Source organism: Rhinolophus sinicus, chromosome 15 (genome assembly GCF_057876585.1).
Source record: "Rhinolophus sinicus isolate RSI-liver-muscle chromosome 15, RSI-T2T, whole genome shotgun sequence".
Lineage (NCBI taxonomy): Eukaryota > Metazoa > Chordata > Mammalia > Chiroptera > Rhinolophidae > Rhinolophus > Rhinolophus sinicus.
Window position 1 is genome coordinate 123,118,462 of NC_142515.1, and position 21,491 is coordinate 123,139,952.

The 21,491-nt window shown below is 34.7% G+C and overlaps 1 long non-coding RNA gene across 8 annotated transcripts in view; it reads left to right on the forward strand.

Annotated features, from left to right (window-relative positions):
* Window positions 1-21,491, forward strand: part of LOC109456613 (uncharacterized) — a 311,202-nt gene that overhangs the window by 93,646 nt on the left and 196,065 nt on the right. The window lies entirely within an intron of this gene.

Here is a 21,491-nt window from a genome sequence, read left to right on the forward strand (position 1 = left end):
AAATTCATTCTTCTACAGTCTGCACTCCATTCTGAGATCCCCTGACATCATGGTTTTGTTTTGGATTTTAAATATGCATGTAGGAAAATTCACTCTGTGGGTCCCATTCTATGGGTTTCGACAAATGCATAGCCAAGTATCCCCCACACAGTGCTATACAAAAATAGTCTGTCATCCCCAATGTTTCTGCCTGCTGCCCCTCTGGAGACAGCCTTTCCCTCCGCCCTTTCCTCTTGATAACCATTGATCTACTTTCTATCCCAATGTTTTACTTATTCCAGGATGTCATATAAATGAAATACTGCAATATGTAGCCTTGGGGAGCTCGCTTCTCTCACTTAACAAAATGCATTTAAGATTTATTCATATTGTTGCATGAATCGATAGTTTCTTCTTTTTTATTGCTGAGTAGTATTCAATTACACAGATGTTATCCACTGTGTTTACCCATTCATCTGTTGGAGGATATTTGTGTTGTCTCCAGGTTTTAGTGATTTTAAATAAAACTCGTATAAAATGTTGTGTACAGATTTTGTGTCAACATAAGTTTTCGATACACATGGAAAACATGTAAAAATGGGATTACTGAGTCATATGGCAAGTATTTGATTCATTATTTGCCAGGGTTTGCTTTTTTTTTTTTTTTTTTTTTTCCCTCCAAACTCTTTTTAAATGGAATAAAATTTACATAATATAACATATATTGCATGTAGTTCAATGAGTTTTAATAATTTGTTTCTTCATGCAACTAATACCCAAATCAAGATTTAGATCATTTTGATTGTCCCAGAATGTTCCTTCATGTTTTCCAGAACAACTTCCCCCACCACCCAGAAAAAACCTTCTTCTGACTTTTATCTCCACAGATTAGGTTAATAGGTCTATAACATCATCAAACAAATGAAAATATGCAGTATGTAGTCTTTTATGTTTGACGTCTTTTATTCAAAATCATATTTTGATGCTGATTCATTTGTTTTATGAATGAATAAGTCAGTCCTCTTTATTGTTGATTATTTTCAATGAAATGAATTTATCACAATGTTTATCCATTTCATTGATTATGGACATTAAGGCCCCCCCCCCCCCAGTTACTTTTGGTTAGATGGATAAAGAAAAAAATCAACAGTAATTGTATACATATTTTTGTAGATGAACCTTTTCACCTCTGTTGGGTAGCTTCATAAAAGTAGAATTGCTAGGTCCCAGTTAGGTGTATTTTTACTTTGTAACTGGTAAGTAGTGTTTTGAAGTGCTTGAATCATTTTACATACCTACTATTAGTTTATTGGACCTCCAGTTACTACTCATCCTAACCAATACTGATGTTGTCTTTTTATTTTACCTAAGTGTGACATAGTCATAGTGTCTCATTGTGGATTTAATTTGCATTTTCCTGATGAGTAAATGCTTTGAACACCTATTTATTTCTCTATGGAACAGTCACAGATCTTTTCTGAAGTATCTGCACAAGTATTTACTTATTTTAAAATTGCAAAGTTTGCCCTTTAACATTTATTAGCAAGATTTCTTTATATATTTTCTATCAAAGTTTTCCGCTAGGAACTCTTTCTTTTGCAGTTATTGGTTTTCTCTTTCATTTTCATAATGGTTCATCTTCATGGGCAGACTATTTTTAATGTTGATGTCTACATTTTTTTTCCCTTTTAGATAGGTTTAAATTGTGTCCTAAGAAAATTTTACTGACCTGCACTTATGAATATAGTTTATTAGCTTTTATTTATATACTAGATTTTGAGTTTTAGTTTTTACCTTTAAGAGCCAGCTTGTTGATCTCATGTTCTGTTACCAACTATATTCATTACTACTAGACTATTATTATTGTTAATAATCATTCCTTACAATGTGAATGATGATGTCATTTGCAAATAGACAGAGTAGAATTCTTCTTTCTCAATCTTTACAAATTACCTTTATTAGATTTTTATACAGGCAAAGTCCTCAAGGCACATGCTGAAGTGACAGTGGTACCATTTTCAGGGTAAAAACCTGCAATAGTTCGCCATTGATGATAGGAAATCCTCTACTTCTGATTTCCTGAGAGGTTTTATCCAGAATACATATTTAATTTTGACAAGTGACAAGTACTTTTTCTTCATTTATGTAGATGGTACATTTTTTTTTCTTTAGTTTTTTAAATATGTTGATTTTTATTGATTTATTTTCAAATATTAAATTAACCTTTTATTCCTTGGTTTAATCCCTGTAGTCATGGTGCATTATTTTTTTATGTATTACTAGATTGAATTTGCTAATATTTCTTTAAAATTTTTGCATCTAAATCCATGAAGGATTTAGTTGGAGATTTATTTAGTTGGAGATAATTTCTATATTCCCTTGTGACTTATTATTTAACCAATAGCCTATATATGTAATATATTATTTAATTTCCAAATATTTTGGGAGGTGAGATAACTGGCTATCTTTTTTCTTTCTAATATAATTTTTTGGGGATTATAGTAGATTTTCTGTAGGATTTAAACATTGTTAAATTTGTTTAGTTTGTTTTATAGCCTGGCATTTCTTATACTTGTATGGTGTTCTGTAAATATTAATTAGATTAATTAGTTGATTGTATTATTCAAATCTTCTACATCACTATATTTTTCTACTTGCCTTATCAGTTACTGAGCAATATGTGTTAAATGGTCCACTGTGATTGTAGATTCATCAATTTTTAACTTTAGTTTTGTCAGTTTTGCTTTCCTGAATTTTGAAGCTCTGTTATTTAGCACATGTTTAGAGATAGTCAATGGACCATTTTATCTTTATTAAGTGACCCTCTTCAGCTCTGGTAATATTTCTTGTTCTGAACTTGAGTTTTCGATGCTAATGGAGCCATATTAATTTTTTGAGATTAGAGTTTGCATACTGTATGTTTTTTCATGATTGTACTTTTAACGTTTAGTGTATTTAAAATACATCACCTGGAAGCATGTAGTTGTGTATTGCTTTTTTTTTTTTAAATTCTAACAATTTCTGACTTCCCTTTTAATTGGAGTGTATATGTACATTTAATTTAATTTAATTTAATTTAATTTAATTTAATTTAATTTAATTTGGGTGTTTAAAACTCATGTATTCTTTCTACATATTTAAAAATTATTGCCTCTGTTCTGTATTCTCTTTTTCTTCTTTTTCTACCATATTTTTGAGTTAAATGAATACTTTTGGGTTTTAAGTTTGTCAGTCTAGCTACTTTATTGGCTGTGTTGTGTGTGTGTGTGTGTGTGTGTGTGTGTATGCACATGCACCATAATTTTTTTATTGTTTGCTCTAGAAAAAATGAGAAGTTTAGCTGTAGGAACAGAAGTATTAAACAGTTTTCAATTGTACATGTAAGATTGGTGTATTATAATGAGTAATGGCCCCCAAAGATATCTAGGTCCAAGCCATCAGAGACTGTGAATGTCACTGTAGAGGTGGCAAAACTGTAGGCAAACAGAATGCAAGAATGGCTACAGATATGTTTGTTAAAGATCTTGTGATGAGGAGACTAGCCTGGATTATCACAGTAAGTCCTGAGTGTAATCACAAGTGACTTTATTGGAAAGAGGCAGAGGGGGATTTGACAACAGAGAACACATAAGACAATGAAACCACCGAAGTGTGACCTAATACCACTCTGCTGACTCTAGAAGCTAGAAAAGCCAAGGACACATATTCGCCCCTACAGCCACAGGAGGGACAGCAGCTCTGCCAACACTTCAGTTTCTGCCAGTAAAACCTATTTCAGATTTCTGACCTACAGAACTGTAAAAGAATAAGTGTGTGTTATTTTAAGTCACCCAATTTATGGGGATTTGTTACAGAGGACACAAGAGTGCCTTACATTTGGAATGTGATCAAATATGATAGAGCGTTAAACTTGCTCGGGTTTAGCAGCATCAAGGTATATTAAAATGGAAATTTGATTAATCATTTAATAGCCTAAAAAGTCAGCTTAGATGTTTGTTGCCAATGTAAAGACAGCAAAAATGAAATCATCAGAATTTATCATATACATGAGAAATATAAAGGATTTGATGTGGCTAGACAGAATGTGTCCATTATATTTTATATTTTACTGGGGAAAAAAAGCTAATTTTGGAAGGCAAAGGTGATTTATTATGTCAAAACAAGTGATGTTAAACTCACCAGACCAACAATATTTATAATGTGGAATAGTAGTCTTTGTCATCTAGTCTCTACTCAAATTAATCTTAATATCCTGGACGTGCAGAGTGATAGAACTAGAAAGGTGTTGGCCCAGGCCCTCATATGAGAGGTGAGGAAACGAGGGCCCAGAAATATTAAATTCATCCTTCTGATGCTAAGCTAGGAAAAGCCACAAAGTTAGTATACATGTCCCACAAATCCTACAAGAATGGTTGTAGAACTTGACATCATTTTCATGCATACCTTGAGGTCCTCCATTCAGGTGAAAAGTCATGCTTCAGTCAGGAAAACAAGAGCCAGTCTAGGATTTCTGAGAAGGAAGGACTTAATACAGGTCGTTTCAGGCTTACGCAACCATTGTGAGAAGAGTTAGGTGAAGAAGGTCAGGCAGAAGTTCCTAAAAGTAGCTGATTCACAGACAACTAAGTGGAAGCCACAGTAAATTTCCTCAGTCTCAACAGGATATTGTTAGCTGGTGAAGCAAGCCATTGCCCTGCCCCGTCCCTAATGTGGTGGTGACCTCAGCATTCTCAGCAAGAACTCTCCCTTACGCACATGAGTCCCGAGGCTCCCCTTCTGTGAGAGATCTATCTCCACTGCCCCACAACTGATCTCCCCTTTCACCTTCTAAATCTGACATGAATGTCTCACATTGCCTGACCCAACTGCAGCACTACTCATATGTATGGGGAACTATAAGTCATGATTTCTCTGTACAGTGCACAATGGATCCTAAATGGAGTAGCACTGATGCCACCTTGAACACAGATTTTTTTTTTTTTTTTTTGCTTTGACGTCATTAAGATTTATGTAATTTTATTTGTATTAATTGACGTAGCCTTTGAATAAAAGAAACATAAGAGAAAGGGAGTCATACAAGTTGACAAAAGGAGATTGGACTTCTGGTGATGAGCATGTAATAGCATATACAAATGCTGTATTATATAGTTGTACAGCTGACATTTATATGTTGTTAACCAATGTTACCCCAATAAATTCAATAACAGTAATAAATAGGGGATTTGCATTTGCAATATTTTGACTATTCTGTTGGAGTTTTTTGGTACTGTTTTTGTCTATGACATCATTTTGAGTCTGCTATCCAAATTTCTTCAAGCCCTATCAGCCAGGGGTATAAGAACATCATGATCACAGTAACCATAGAGTAAATCCAAGTTAACTCCCAAACGATCCATATTGGATTTCTAATGTGCATTATAGACTGTCAGGGATCACACTCTTTTTCAACATGTTAACATCTATCATTTCATCTTTGATTGCTGGTAACCTCATCAAACATCTTTGATGTCATATGCTGATATGTTTGGTACTTCTGTGGTTGATTCTGCCATAACTCCTTTTCTGTTCTATGCCATCAGTCACCTGGCTGAATTAGTAGTCAGGAGAAAAAGCATATCATACATTTCTAAAGTATCAAAAAGCCTTTTTTCCTAAAGGCTTTTAACGGTATCAGAGACCTATTTAATCTGTCTCAAAGGTCCATACCAAAGGAATTCACAAAAGCCTCTGGGATAAATGAGAAAATAATCTACAGTGCAGTGGACTCAACTGTACTTTTCTTTCAGAATCTGCCTTTTTTTTCTTAAACATAATTTTTAAAAAAATCAGAACAGTTTTGATTTGCCGAATTATTATGAAGCTAGATCAGAACCCCCCTCATACGTATACCTCATTCCCAGATTTCCCTATTACTAATGCCTTACATTGGTTTGGTACATTTATCACAATTAATGAACTGATATGTTATTATTACCTAGAGTCCAGAAGTTATTAGGATTTTCTTTTTTGACCTAATGCTACTTTTTTCTGTTCTGAGATCAAATCTAGGATAATTCATTACATTTGCAGTCATGTGACAGTCTCTCAGAATTTCCTTGTTTAAGATGACCTTGACACTTTGAGCATTGCTGGTCAGGAATTTTGTAGAATGTTTCTCGGTAAGGATTGGCCTGGTGGTTTTCTCCTGATTACACTAGGTTAATTCACTTGTGGTACCACTGAGTTATATTACTTTTCTTATCACATTATATAAAGGGTACTTACTATCAGTGTGACTTATCACTGTTGTTTGGATTGACATGGTCTTTGTCAGCTTTCTACACTGTAAAGTTACTCTACCCACCCACGCCACCCCTTTGAATACTGTACTCTTTGGTAGAAAGTCACTATGCATAGTCCACGTTTACGGAATAGGGGAAGTCATAATCCACTTTCTTGAGGGCAGAGGATCTACATACATTATTTGGATTCTTCTGCCCAGGATATCTGTCTCTTCTCTCCCATTTATTTATTAAATCCTGCTATTGGTGGTATGCCTTGTGATTCTTGTTGGAAACGAAACATGTCGCATGGGATAATAAATAGGACTGAGGTAAATTGTTCTCCATTCTTCCTCAAAGAGATTCTGTTTCTTGTAACTTCTCAGCTGTCCTCTGCTATTATATTTACGCTCTGTTGGTGTTAAGCTTCTGGAGAAGGTGGCTTCTGTAACTGTCCAATTGTTTTCAGTCTTTCAGTGGGCTTGTGTCTCTGACCTATAACTCCATAAAATTGTATTCTTGTATAGATCCCCTTGCCTTTCCTTACATGAGACAAGAAGGCTGGAGGGGGCTTGCGTAGAAGGAATGACCTATCAAGGCTCTGGGACAAGATTCTGCTGAAGTCCTTCCCAGCATTATAGGCCTTTGTTAGAGAGAATGCTAGTGATGTAATTAGTGAGAATCACTGCCTGCCTTCCTCTCCTTGGACCGTGAGGAGATCTTTCTGGCATCTTCACCATGGGAAACCGATGGGGTTCTTGAACATAAATTCCATGAAAGTATGAGGATCCCCTGAAGATCAGAACCCCCAGACGTTTCTCACTTTCACATAAGCCCACGCTCAGCCTCCAACAATCCATGAAAACCACCTTGAATTGATCTGACCAGTTGATGGCTCCAGGGACTTCTATTCCAGGTAAGGAGAGCTTGACTATGACACGAAGTTGACGTTTCCTTCTAGATCTCTGAGTGGCAGTGGGTCTGTCCTGCGATTTCAATTCTTTGATGCTTCCAAGAAAAGTTACTGATTTTCAGTTTGTTCAGCTTTTATTGCTGCATCTGTAGGGAATAGAATGATGTCTTTAGCGCCACTTACATGTTGGAACTAAAATTAGTTCTGTTGTTGTTTCTCAGAACAACATTAGTGTATCAAAAATATGTCTTAAAAGTGAATTTCTTTCCTACCTGGCATCCTGTCAAAGGGTTTTGAGTTGCAAGTCATGGATAGGTGCTTTTTCCAAAGTGGCTTAGAAAGTCTTAATCCTGGAAAGCAACTTTCAATCTCAGCTTCCCTGTTACACATTCACTCAGAGGGCTGCCCTGACCTTACCACAAGGAAGGATCCCACCCTCACAGATTGGGATTTCCCAGTGTGGCTCTCCCTACAACACTCTGCTTAGCAACTAACAAACAAACAAACACAGTTCTTAGTAATAATTTTATTTATGGTTAAAACTTGAAATTGCTTTGAAAACAAAAAACAATATTTAGTGAGATGGTAACTTGAGAGATGAGCGCCATTTTACTAAACAAAACTGAAATAGTTTATGGAGAATACTGTATCTTTTTTGCATTGTGGATTGGGTAACAAAGTCATTTTCCATCCCACAGTTTAGGAAGAGATTTTCTGCAAACTGGCAAAATCATACGACAAAAACCTGCACTTGTAAAATAATTAAGATTGTATATTATTTGACATTCTTGCTTGAAATACCATTGTTGTGTTTGCTTGTAATAGGACCGTGTAGAAACAAAAATGGTATTGTCGTGCTTATTGTGTTTAATCAAAAATACACTTTAAGTGTTCTCAAGTATGCTTTGCTCATTTGTCCATTGTGCATGGAAAAATTGAAGTACAACATTTAATTGAAGTACAACAATTAAATTTTCCATTGTGCATGGAAAAATTGAAGTACAACATTAAATGGTTAGGCCATTTACCTTGCCTCTTACTTAGAATGATTACTTAAAGAATCCTGATATAGTGTTTTATTCATTGGTGGTACTTGTAGCTTTTTATGGTCCCGCTGATAGCTCTACCTGTGAGGCATAGTACGACTTGAATGACATTAGATCATCCACCACGTGGGAAATTATTTTTATTTTCCATTGCATACTTGTATGTTGTACATTAGGAGCAGAAGAAATTTTGGTCTGAAACAGATGCAAAAACAAACCTTTCTCAGAAGTGTTCCCTTTTCACAAAATCATTAAGTTGTCCACTGACTACATTTGATATTCTGGGAAACCTGTCCCTGTTTTTTTTTTTTTTTTTGTAACATTCCATTACAAACTTCCATTACAAACTTTGCTACAATGCACAGCTTAGTTTCCCACACCTGCACACCCACTAACATTAGTTTTCTGAAGTGTGAAACAGGACTTCCTGGTGGCATCTTCACATTTTACATAACTGTTGATAAAGCCACTGCTGACACTGGGAATGTCACTATAAAATTCTGATACTTTTTGGAGGAAAAGAAAAGTGTTATCCAATTATTTGCTCAAAATATAGCATCAGCAAGTAACTGAGAAGCCAGTATCAACCTGTCAGCTCTTCAAAATTCATGGCCTACCAGGCAACTTCCTGTTCAAAGGCTTTATTAAACAATTTAAAAATAAAGAATTATAAAATTTGCTAATTTAGAAGTCAAGAAAAACGTATGTACTCAGCTAGAACAAAAAAAGGAGATATGATTTAAATTGGTTGACTTCACAGTCTGAATTCAGGACGCACTTGCAGAACTCAGTTTATGTGAGGTCGTTCTCAAACTGTGCTCTGGAGAAATTATTTTGCAAACCTATCTGTAACCACTGTAGAGAGTTGCAATTCTCTGAATGGTTCAGGGCAAAAAATTGCTTCCGGTTGAATTTCTCTGATCACTGAAGGGAGTCGATGTTTCTTTGGCCTGATTTGTTCATCATTTACATCCTTACAGAGTAAATTGCACACTATTTATTTCTGTTTAAAGTTCTATATTGTTAATTTCAAATTCTCTATTTTGCCAGTTAAAATTGTTTATGTCTGATCTTGGTTGTGAAAACATAATTTTACCCTAAATTAGCTGGGGAAGGAGAGGAAACCCTTTACATGAAACTATAACTTTGGACAGAGACAAAATTGAGATCACATATTGGAATACATAGAATATGGCTAGAGTTGGATCAGCCATCTTGGACTTTCATGTTAAGCTAAGAGTGGAGTTAATACAGGGCTAAGCAACGCAAAAAAGTACCCTGAGTCCCTGAGGACTTCACAGACCTAAGTCTCCATTACATACCTGAATTGCCTTCCTACAAGTGGTCTATGTGAGATACAATAAACTTTTATTTTGATTAAAAAACACTAATATTGTGAGTATGTGTTACAATCACACTGAGCTAAAAAATCAGTCCATACTTATGTCAAGTTTTTACACAAATAGAGATTGCTACTCTGCTGAATCTAAATTGAGTAGCATTGGCCATCCAGTTTTAGCAGGAGAATTTTCATTAACTGGTATTAAAATGAGAGCTATCCTTCTCCATGGCACAAATAGGATCACTCTGAGTCAATATGCTCACACGTTTAGAGAAGTAGTGGTGGGAGTGGACTAGAAAGATAGAATATTTTTACTTAGATAAAATTGGTTGTAGTTACCAGCTTATAACTTAGTAACTATTAACATAGGAGCTCAGTTTTCTCATCAGTAGAAACTGGAATAGCAATATTGAATTCATAGTTTTTCTGAGTATTAGATAGGATTGTGTGTACATAGTGGCTAGCATATAATGAAAACTCTGGAGTAGGAATGTCTTGGTTAAACTAAAAGAAACATTAATTAGCTGTTTTCTTTGTGTTAATTCTATGAACTAGTTGGTATTTTGTGATCAACAGAAAATAGAATGACACACTCTTTTTAATAAGTTTACTGTAAAATAGTTTTCATAGCACAGATATGAAACTCTTATTTACTTCCATTACGTTTGAAAAGATTACTAGCAGAGAAATAAATTCAAAAGAGAAAAGAATATGCTAAATGTGTCTAGATGTAGAGAAAAGTAATAATTATACTTAAAAATGTGTCTTGCTGAGGAATATGCTATTAAAACATGGTAGAGAATGCATCCATTAACCTTAAAAATCAAAAACTAAAAATATAGATTTTTTTTTTACCCCATAACATTCTGTTGCTTTATTTTCTTCAGAAATGTACTTATATAATCTTCAACTCTATGCTGTGTCCAAGAGTCAATAACAATTCTGTTGTATTAGCTTCATCTATTATTTCTAAATGTTATACAACTAATTAGCGTTGATTGATTTGAATCAATTACATGCTTTAAGTAATGTCTGAATACTTGTTTATTCTAGAGAAAGTCAGAACTATACAGCTAGGAAGAGTCTTAGAGTTATAATTCTGATGTCAAGTGCATGTTATTTTATTCTAGTTTTTTGAACACTGTTAATCCATGTATGATATATTTGACAAATGTCAATTAACAACTATGTTCAATTAACCAAAAGACCCAATTTTCTGATTATTTTTGGATAAATGGGTACTAACTAAAATTTCTATAATAATTCCTATAATAATTTCCATAAATGTGACTTTTTTTATTTATATACCCATCCCTAATGAAAATTATTTTATTTACTATCGTATATAAATATTAATATACTAATATTTGTACAATAATATTAAATATAAATTATTAAACTGCATATTGTGCAAGTTATTAAGCTATTGTCTTTAAGAAGGGTGGAAGAAGGGATTTCCTTTACCCTATTTTAGCAATGGGTTCTTTCAATTTAGTTCAGTAATTGCCATTCATTTGCACAGAATACCTTAGTCCGAGTCTCTAGCTCCTTCATCACTCCGAGTAACGACCGAATCATGCCCTAGTTCAGGACCAGCTTGTCAAAGGTCCCACTCAGTGCTCTGAGCACCAACTCTATAGTCTCCTCCAAGGTTGGATGATCCGAGCCTATCCCCTTTGTTCTTACAGCCTTATGGACAGTTGTTGTTTCCTCCAGTTATTATCTGTGTGATGATCCAGTTTGTATTTTTGTGTTCTAAACTCTCCAACATTTATGTAACTAATACCTTCTATTACTTTCTCTCTATTGAAGTTCCTTATACGATTTTTCTTTGTACTGAGGAGACATGCTATGTAGAACTGATGGCCATACTTTTATACAACTTGTAAAAATCCTCTTCAAAATTCAATTTGTTTTATATTCTATATTGGAGTTAGTATTAAACATCATTATATGAAACTCTAGAAAAAACCTATCATCAGGATTAAAATGAATTTAATTATGTATATTATTTATTAAGAGGACTTCATTTATTTAGTGCTCCTCCCAGTGAAGCCATGATATTACTTTGCTGTTCCTTCAGGAGTCTACAGTCATTTTAAGAAGTTCAAGATTTCCAAGCTATCCATTTTCCCTTTTTTAACCTCATCTCCCACTCCTTCATATTTGACTTCTCAGCTGTATTCGCCATATTGATAACTCCTTTCTGCTTGTTACGCTTTCTTCAACCTCCTTTCAAGAAGACAGCTCATGTGTAGTTCTATTCTTCCCTCCTGGGCTGCCCATTCCTGTCTCTTTTCTGATTTCTCTTTATCTACCTAACTTCTAGGAGTTTTTCCTACTATTAAAACAAAACAAAACAAAACAAAGAAAGAAAAAAAAACAGCAACAACAAAAAACAAACAAAATGACAAAAAAAATCAACTTTGTTTTAATTTACACTCCTTTGGAAAGGAGTAAATAAATTATACACTAATCATTTGCTGTCAGTGGTAATACTTGGATCAGTGACCTTCTGGACTAATTTTCTCAAGTATATTCCCTTTCTTGTATGGTCACTCACATCGCTGCTCACCCCTGAACCAATAGTCTTCCACCTTTTTCCTTGACTGACTGGCTCAGTGTGTGTCCTGGTTCCTGCCTATAGTCCTCCAGCAGTTCACAACGCTTGTCTCAGCCTTCGGTTCTTGCAATGACCTCAACATCAGCTAGAATTGAAAGATTCAGGTCTGTCCTGGACATGCTCACAGTCCCACACATACATGTGGCCTCCTGGTTTCCCAGAAATATATTGGAACTTTTAAAAGCCCTTTAGGGACATTTGATTCACAGGATTTTCGTTTATGGTTTTTGGCAATCGTTTTTTATTTCTGTTTTTGTTTGTTTGTTTGTTTGTTTTTAACAACTACTTCTGCCAGTTCAGGCAGACCTGATTTGAACAACTGCTACTCATTCTTTTTCACAAATGCCCTAGGATTAAAGATTTTCCAACAGAAGGAGAACTGAGTCAGGTCAAGTAAAGACAAGTTTGGCAAACAGGGTGTTTCCATGAAGTTGACAGATATGCCAAATTGTAGAAGTTCACTGATAATAGGGCTTTTTGTAGAAATTTATGTCCACTCTACCTACTACATTGGCTGTTACTCTGTCAGTGTCGTTGTATGCTAGCTGAGTTTTGAGGATACAGAGCTAAGAAGTTGGGGTTGGTGACAGGGTAAATTCAAATGCCACAAAGTTAACTGTTCTTACAATGTTTCAGTCTTTTTTTTTTTTTTAATAAACACTCATTAGATGTTTACATATTTTTAGTTAATTTCCAGAGGTCTGAAAATGTTTAATTTTGATAATGCTTTTTCTTCTTTTTTGGCATGAAACAACAGAACTTTAATCACTCACTGTTCTGGAGAGTAGGAGTCTAAAAGCAAGGTGTCAGCAGGCCCACACTCTCTCTAATGGCTCCATGGGAAAGTTCTTTATTGCTGCTTCCTACCTTCCAGTAGTTGCTGTCAATCCTTGGAGTTCGTTGGCTTATAGCTTCATCACTCCAGTCTTTGCCCACTGTCACATGGCTTTCTGCCCTGTGTTTCGTCTGTGTTTTCAAATATCTCTTTGCTTAGAAGACCACTAGATATATTGAATCAAAGCTCATTCTAATTATGACCTCATCCTAATTACATTTGCAAAGACCCCATTTCCAAATAAAATATCTTTCACAATTATTGGGGGTTAGAATTTCAATGTAATTTTGGAGGGAGCTCAATTAAACCCACCACCCTCTTTTAATCTGCAGGATTTGCAGTTGTGACAACTTTTTTTACCTAACCCTATTTTTAGCTGTATCTTATAAGCTTTGATATGTGTATTTCCATAATTATTCCACTCAAAATACTGATTTCAATTGTGGTTTCTTTTTTAGCTTATTGGTTTCTTAGAATGCATTGCTTAATTTGAAAGCACTTTGGGATTTTCCTGGGTATCTTTAGGTGAGTGATTTTTCTGCTTCATCCCTCTGTGATCACAGATAATTCTTTCTATTACCGTATTTTGCTGTGTATAATGTGCACCCACGTTTTTGTCCCAAACTGTCAGGGAAGAAAAATCCTTCATTTTAATTTTTTAATCATTTTTTAATCTATTTACATGTAGGTACTTGTTTTTATGTTATAAAGCGATTTTAGCATATTTGTTAACATAGTATGGTACAAGAAATTTTATGCAACAAATAATTACAAAACACAAGAACATATACAAGGTAAAAGAAATTTTATGTACCAGTAACAAATTTACTATATTTACGCATCATAGAAGGCCAAAAACTCACTGTCATTGCAAGTTTGTCATAAGTTCAACAAAACCAATTGTTGTATTTCAGGGTATTATTTTGCATACGTATATCATTATTGATTTCTAGAGTTACACTTTGCACTCATAGGCATAAATAAAATAATTAAAAATATTTATATAGATATGGAATTAGTACTACCCATGCATAATGCGCATCCTTATTTTTCCCTCACAAATTTGGGCCCAAAAGTGCACATTATACCTGGCAAAATACAGTATTTCATCATTTAAAATTGGATTAGATTGCTCTATGGTCCAACATATGGTCAGTTCGTTAAATGTATACTTGGAAAGTATATTAGTTCTTCATTTGTTGGGGACATGTTCTACCTATGTGTCAATTAGGTCAATCTTTTCAGATGTCATTCAACTCTTCTATATCTCTGCTGCTTTTTATGCGTTTATTTATTTATTTATTTAAGTCCACTTGTTCTGTTGGTTACAGAGGTGTCTTAAAATCTTTAAATATTTGTATGGAAGTATCTCTTTCTTCTTTTAGTTATTGCAGTTTTTCCTGTATTGGGGGTTATGGCATTAGGTCTCCTGAATGCAAAAGTAAGTTGGACAATTTTTGACAGGGTTCTGTTGCTTGTGTGAAGGACTGGATTTTCAGAGGTCCTTACTCCAAGAATTTCAAAAATTCTGCCTCTCAGTGGTTATTTTGATACCTTGTAATGGTGTAAAATCTCAGGATACCGAGGGACTTTAGATAGTAAAGAAGTATGCTCTTTCTTCTTTCCTTATTGTATTCAATACTAAACAGTCTACAGAGATTCTCCGTACTACCTCATGGACTCTGGTAAGATTGGTACTTTTCAATGACTTCAAGTTGATGTGGCTGCCTTGGTGGTGAGCACTTGCGGTTGGGCCCTGAAGAGTTTCCCATTAGTTTAAGTAAACCTGAATGGGGATGACTGGATACCTCGCTCACTAAAGTAAATTCCATTTATTCTGTGTTTCTATGGAAGAAAGCACTGGCTCTTGATTACATCTGGTTATACGTCTTTTAAATTTATTTGGACACTGAAGAACTATTTCTCAGTATTCTTTCATAGTAACAGAAAGTCAGCCAAGCAAATGGAGTTATTTCACAATAAAATAGAATTCCATTCCATATCCCGGTGTTGCATCTGGACTCATTTCTGGAAAGCCTGTAGAGGCATTGGTATGATATTCTAGGAGTAATACACATTAGTCATGATCTCCTAATTCCAACCTCTTCTAAGGAAAAATAAGCAGTATTTTCAATATATACTGTTTGTGAGTGTGAAGGCATCGTTTGGCCTAATATAGGGATTTTTCTGATGCCCTCTCATTGGTCCAATAGGATGGTAAACCTCACAGATATCTAAGGTCGAACCAAATATACACCAAGTGATACATAAACAAAGATGTAGGCTACTATGACTTTGTTTAGATCTGGTTTATTCTAATGTGATCACCACCCAGAGTCAGTTCTCCTTTCTTCACCATATATTTGACCCCTTTTCCGTCTTCTACCATCCTCTCTCCCTCCTTACCCTCTGGTATCTACTAAACTGTTATCTGTGTCTATGAAATTTTGTTTGTTTGTTTGTCGTGTTTCTTTGTTGCTTTAAGTTTTATATTCCACATATGAGTGAAGTCATATGTTTCTTGATGTTTTCTATCTGACTTATTTCACTTAACATTGTAATCTCAAGATCCATCCATGTCGCAAATGGAAGTATATTGCTTTTAAGATTCATCCAATCTACCATGTTTCCCCAAAAATAAGACCTAGCTGGATAATCAGCTCTATTGCGTCTTTTGGAGCAAAAATTAATATAAGACCCAGTCTTATTTTAATATAAAATATAATTTAATATAAAATGAGACCAGGTCTTTAATATATGATATGATATGATACCGGATCTCATATTACTTTTTGCTCCAAAAGACGCATTAGAGCTGATGGTCCAGCGAAGTCTTATTTTTGGGGAAACATGGTATATCACCAAGTTAAGACACTAGGGTGTTAAGACTAAAAATATAGCTTTAGGACTAAGAATGCAGTTGATAGTACAATATTTGTATTCTTTTCCCTGGAAAAGCTTCTAGTCATATCTTCTTTAGGGCCACTGAGGTTTCCTTCACTTACTCTGCGCTGACAAGACCACACTTTTATTGTCTCTCACATAGATTCCTGTGATATCCTACTGATTGGTCATCCTACTTCCTGAAACATCCAGGGCACCAGTCTGTTAGATGGATGAACATGAGTGACTAGAACATTTTTGGGAATAAACTTACAAGTAGTCTCCTTACCAACAGTTTGTGATTCTAAAAGAGATACAATTCTCTTTTGGTATGCTAAACTAAAACTACATTGCCAACCTTAGATTCATTGTTTTCATAAATCGCATTTTTTTTCAACATACATAAATGTTGTGTTGTTTCTTTCATTTAAATCCCCCATGGCCTTTCATCATATACAGATTATAATACTAACTACTTTCCATGATTTATAAAACCCTCCATTATCCAACCTCTGACCACATGTCCTACCACTTTCTACCTCGTTTACTCTGCCACATGAGCCAAATTGTCTTTCATGTGGTTTATGAGCACATCAAGTTAATGCGTGCCTTTGTTTCCTTGGGTGGGTATTCCTTTCCAATGCCTTTATGTGGTTTATCACTTCTCCTGATTTAGGTCTCTGCTCAAATGACACTTTTTTTTCTTTTTTTTTTTGAGGGATTTCCTAGACACCCTATCTAAAACATCAGGCAGTGATCTATGTAAAAAGAAAATAGATAAAACTGGGTGCTGGGATAAAGATTTATACAATCTCTAAGGAGATATGGCTTGGCTGGGAAGTGAGGTGACATTTAAGCTGAGTGACAAGGAGTCAGCTTTGTGAAGATAGTTTATAGATACTGCTTAAGAAAGGATAGGCTGCAAAATGGTCTATCCCTTTAAATTGTGGCATCAGTGAGCTTTTCTCACAGTATTAATTCTACCTAAAATGTTCCTCTTTTAGGCTTGTCCGTGTGTTACACATCTTTCAGAATCCAACTTAAATGCCATCTTTTATCTGAAGCTTTCTACAGCCCTTTTATTCTAAAATGTCTGTTTCCATGTTCTGCGTTTTATTGGCTGTGCAATGTTTAAATGGGGTATATATCTAAGTTATGTGGAAAATAGCCAGGCTCTCATGTTTATTTTCCAAAGTGGGTTTGTTTTCATGTTCAGTCTACAATAGAATAATTTTCTTACACCACAAATGATGAAACATCCTTTGCGTATATAATCAAAAACAAAATAAATCATTAAGTAAGTTTAAGAAGGTTCAACAGCGTTCTGATTTATCCCAAGATAATAACTTCCATACTTGTCTGTTTCTGTGTATGTGTATGTTTATGTGTGTGTATAGATTCAATAGTCTGAAAATATAGATTATTGTACATAATATCATCAGAGATGATAATCAAACTGTCAAAATAATCAAAACATTTATCTATATCTCCAGATTCTATGGGCAGCTTATATAATTTACTTAGAAAAATATTTATCTATGTGAGAGAGTGTGTGTGTGTGTGTGTGTGTGTGCGCGCGTGTGCGCGTGTCTGTGTGTTAGAGCAGGCATGCTCCCTGGCTTTCCTTTTATTCTAAACTAAGTCTGACCATCTAACATGGCAAATGTTGATAGATATACAAAGAAAACAGTGATGCAGGTCAAAGCAATCAGAAGGAAATTACTATGGAAAAGTAAGTAAAACAGTTAAACAGTTATTTTAGTGTTTGATGAAAGCAGTGTTATTAAGATTAAAATTTCAGTATTTCAATTACATACAAAACCTAAAAAAAAACTTTCTACAAAAATATAAAAGGGATATGAGGTGAGGATGTATTTCTATTTACTTGATGCATTGTGAATAAAGAACATCATGAAAAACAAAGTTTGTACAGCACATGAAATTTAGGATGATAGGGAAATTCCAAGACATTTTCACTTGAAATATGGATTTCAGAATCTTACCTGTTTCTTAAGGAAGAACTTGAATTCTATGTGAAAAAAATTATTTCATGTCCTGTTTACATCATTATATATGTTAATTTTTAAATTTACATACAGTAATATATAGAGTCTTATCTACTGTTTAGGTTCAACCGTTTTTTTTTGTTGTTTGTTTGTTTTTTAATCTGTGTAGTGGAGAGAAAGAAGGTTCTTAATATTTACATACTCCATTTCTTTTACTATCCGCAGACATTGTAATGATTCACTGTCCAAGTCAGGACTTATAGACAGATAATGTTTATTCTTATGGACTTTTTATGTGAAGATTCTAAGATACTTTTTTGGTCTCTTATTAGGACAACCTGGATTCCAATATACTTTCAAGTTATGTAACACTATACAAATAATTTATGTTGCCTAATTTTCCCTTTCCTAATAATTAAAGGATGTGTATCCAAAGTATCTAAAACTTTATGGTGTAATTGTGAGGATTCAATAAGATAATTGATTTAAGTGTTTGTCAAAGTGCCTGGCACATAACAACTTTTCAAAGGTGTTGTTATATTTATGACTATTGTCATGTGTTCTCCTGCTACTTATTCATATATAGAATAAGTTTACATTTTTATTCCAAGAACTCCTAAATATTGGTCCCATTATACAAAACCTCAGTTAACTAAAGAATTAAATACCAATCTAAAATAGTTCCTGAAGGAAATTTTTCTGTGCTTTATTCATGTTCATATGCTCAGTGCTTCACACAAAGCATTGCACTCAAATATTTGCTCAATTGGATGTATTTGAACACAGCTACATTTCTATTGATTACATATTGGTAGATATAAAACAATTGCATATCTAAATATGTGTGTTTTTTTGATAGCCAAATTCTGCTTTCCAAAAAAAAAAAACTTTTCACATACTTACTTCAGATTTTTTTACTTGTATTGAATCTAAATTCAACTGATCCATACAGAAACTTACAACTTCCATAAAGAATAGTTTTGTGTTTAACATAGGTGCTTTTCAATATTTTATGCAAGAAAGAGATGTTGAAATGAGAAAACAGGAGTTATCTTCAGATCACAGTGACAATGAATATAGCGATTTAGCCTTTATAAAGTGTTGTTTTGTAATACGATGAGAGGGAAGGGCAATTTAGTACCCATCAATGGAGAGCTCGGATTCCAGAATAAAGAAAGTTTATGTTGCTCTGAAGGAAAACTATAGCTTTTACAATTATTTGCTTGTATGATTGATTTCGCCTTGTCTTATTATACTCCCTTCTGCATGAAAGTAATTCTGACATTACTTATATCTTCTATCTCTGTATTCTTCAGTCTACTTCATTACTCATTTTCCTTCTTCCTAAAATGTGTTACTCAGTCTCTTCAGGATAAAATAATCTCCTTTGTCTTGACCTCAATCTTTACCATTTTCCTTGCAATGAACTTTCTCAGGAATAAACCAAGTGTTTCCTTTCCACTTTCTCACCTTTCTTTCACTGCTTCTCCCTCTGCACCTGATTCCCTCTCCCATCACTCTGTGAATATTGGCCTTGCCAAGGCATCCGGATGTCAAATTCCATGACATCTTTGCAGACATCATTTTGTTCAACCTGACTGTATCACTCTCCCCTGTTGGTAGGTATAAAGAAAGATGTGGACTTTGAAAACACACAGATGATAGCTTGATCTTCATCAAATTCTACAACCTCTAACATTCTGAATATGGTGGTGTATCTAAATATAGCTTATTGTGAGAATAAAATAGGTGTATATACAGGGTTTATTGCAGCGTGTGACTCAGAATCCACACTAAATAAGCAGTAGCTAATATTACCTTAACAGAATTGTCACGCCCCCACTGTTTATAATTTGGGTCTTTCAATGCACTTTAATTTAGCCTCAAATTCAGATATAAGAGCTTCTCCTCATCCTGTGTTAATGATTATAAGTAACTTGGGTATAGAGGGAAAGGTTCCTCATGTGGTGATCAGGTGACATGGATTCCTACCATCATATCCCAAATTAGCTGGAAATTAGGTTTCAAGGTCTTGTGGAAAAGTTGTGTTCTTATTCATTATTATTATTATTATGATTATTATTATTATTACTATTAGTTTATTTATTTATTTATCATCCCACAGAGAAACTGCCATAATAAGTTGTATGAGGGCTGCTGTGCTAGGTTCCACTGGTGAGTTATGGGTCAGTCACTTGAAATGCTTGTTCTCAAGAAGTGTTTCTTCCCAGCCACTGGCTCTGGCAGTCTGTAGACAAGAACTCTAAACATGAGGCCCATCCTCTGAAACCTCATTTACACTAAGACCTTTTCCTCTCTACCCTTCATCTTTTTTCCTGGTACACTCCCCTACTTACACCCTCACTCAAGATCTTTCCATTTAATTGCTTTCATCTGTGTATGGGAACTTGATGACCCATTTGAAAGATGATAAAGACTAAGGTTTCATAAGGTTCGGAAGACATTTCTTTCCCCTCCCTAACCTCTTCTTAGCCTAATCCCATTTGACACTCATTTCAACTAGTCATGTGCCACATAACCTTTCGGTCAACAATGGACTACATGTACAACGGTCATCCCATCTGATTATAATGGAGCTATGCTGGTGTAAACAAACCTACACTGCCAGTTGTATAAAATACAGCACATACGATTATGTACAGTTGCAAAACTTAACGATAATAAATGACTATATTACTAGTTATGTATTTACTATACTATACGGTACTATACTTTTAATCATTATTTTAGAGAATACTCACTCTACTTAGAAAACAACAACAACAACAAAAACCAAGCAAGTTTACTGTAAAACAGTTAGCCGGCAGCAGCCTCATGCAGCTCATGTTTACCATGTCTGCTGATTGCATCACTTTCTCTTGTGCTTGATTTAATCTTGTGTTGTTTGATAAAGAGTAGCCTAAGTATACAGTGTTTATAAGGTCTGCAATATTTACAGTCATGTCCGAGGCCTTCACATTGACTCACCCTCTCTCCCTGACTCACCCAGAGCAGCGTCTAGTTCTGCAAGCTCCATTCTTGGTAAGCACTCTATACACATGGACCACCTTTTATTTTTTTATATCATGTTTTTACTACCTTTTCTACGTTTAGATACATAAATACTTACATTGTGTTACAATTGCCTGCAGTATTTAGTCCATCACACGCTGTACAGGTTTGTAGGAGCAATGGATTATTATAGCCTGCGTGTGCCGTAGGCTGTACCATGGAGGTTTGTGCAGGCATACTCTGTGAGGTGCGTACAACAATGAAAGTGCCTAATGACTCATTTCTCAGAATGCATTTCCCTTCTTAAGTAGAACGTGACAGTCTTTCGGGTCCAGGCACACTAGTCTTCTCTCGGTCCATGTGCTCATGGTCCTTCTTCCATCCCCTGGACATTTGCATATACTGTTACTTATATTTGAATGATCTGACTCTCTCATCTCTCAGATCTCAGCTCAATCTATACTTCCTTATCAATATCTCTCTAACTTCCTATAACAAGTGTTTTCCTCTTATTTGCTGTGTACTTCCTTTTATGGAACTGATCATAATTGCACTTGCATTCCTATTTCTGTGATTAGTATCCCCTGACTTC